Source organism: Alligator sinensis, unplaced genomic scaffold (assembly GCF_000455745.1).
Source record: "Alligator sinensis unplaced genomic scaffold, ASM45574v1 scaffold66_2, whole genome shotgun sequence".
NCBI lineage: Eukaryota > Metazoa > Chordata > Crocodylia > Alligatoridae > Alligator > Alligator sinensis.
Genome location: NW_005842489.1, coordinates 1,056,252 through 1,057,314, shown reverse-complemented (window position 1 = coordinate 1,057,314; position 1,063 = coordinate 1,056,252). Strand labels below are relative to the sequence as shown.

The following is a 1,063-nucleotide window of genomic DNA, read 5'->3' as shown; positions in this document are numbered from 1 at the left end:
TGGAATTTAATAAAGGAAACTTCAGCCAGAAACTACAGAAATTCTGCCTGTCATAATCCTTTCCAATTATAACTCAAAGGAAGAGGATCTGCCTTCCCCTGACACACTGAGACATTTACAGTTCTGGGAGACCATCAAAAGCTACATGGACTTTAAGTTTGCTTTCAGAAATGAATAATTCTCCTCTTTAAAACTTAGACCTAGGTTTGTACTTAATATTCACCTGCAGATGATCTGATGAGTCTTTGTTCCCACTGTGAAACTGGAATCCTAGGAATACCTTCCCATAGGTCACTATCCTCACAACCTTCATCTTCCCTAGGTAAGGATTTGCTCATAAATTAAGATGTAATTCTCATTGCTTTTATAGCTGTTGGCTTACAACATGTTGCATCAACAGACATTGCCTCTGGTTTCTCTATTTTCAGATTTACTGATGGTTAGCAAAACATGATTAAGCCATAACAATGGGAAACAGGAGTTGAATAATCTCTTATCAGAGAGATGTTCAGTAAGGTTACTTCCTCCCTGTTAACTACAAATACACAGGAATAAAACTGATGAGGTGGGGTACTTTGGAAAAATCCCAACACCTTTCAATTTGGTAAATTATTGGTTTTGCCCATCTTTTCCAGAAAGGAGGAGAAGCCCAGACTGTGGATCAGGCAAGACAACTGCAGCAGACCCACAAACAGAATTTGTTTGGCAGTCTTCGTTAATCTACTCACGCGTAGGTGATTTTATTCCACATAGAATAAGGCAGAACCAGTCATCTAATGAGGGTATGAGCAAGACCTCTAATCTTCTGTCACTGAATTCCCTACTCATAAATCACTGCTTATGATGTCATACCAACGAAGTCTAGGTTGCACTTGTATTTTTTTCTTCCCAGTTGGTTTCCAGTCTAGTTCCCATATCACAAACACTTAATAAAGCCTATGTCTTACCAGACACACCAGATATTCAAATGGGAATCTAATGTAACTACTAATTCCATCCTGCATGTCCTTTCTAGTCAAAATGTTTAGTGAAAATTGATGTACAATGGTGGTGCAGTGTAGGG

General features: G+C 38.7%; 1 protein-coding gene across 1 annotated transcript in view; it reads right to left on the bottom strand.

The window, feature by feature from the left end:
- The window catches only part of SEC24B (SEC24 homolog B, COPII coat complex component), a 97,915-nt gene that overhangs the window by 46,858 nt on the left and 49,994 nt on the right, over positions 1 to 1,063 (bottom strand). The gene's annotated exons all lie outside the window — the stretch shown is intronic.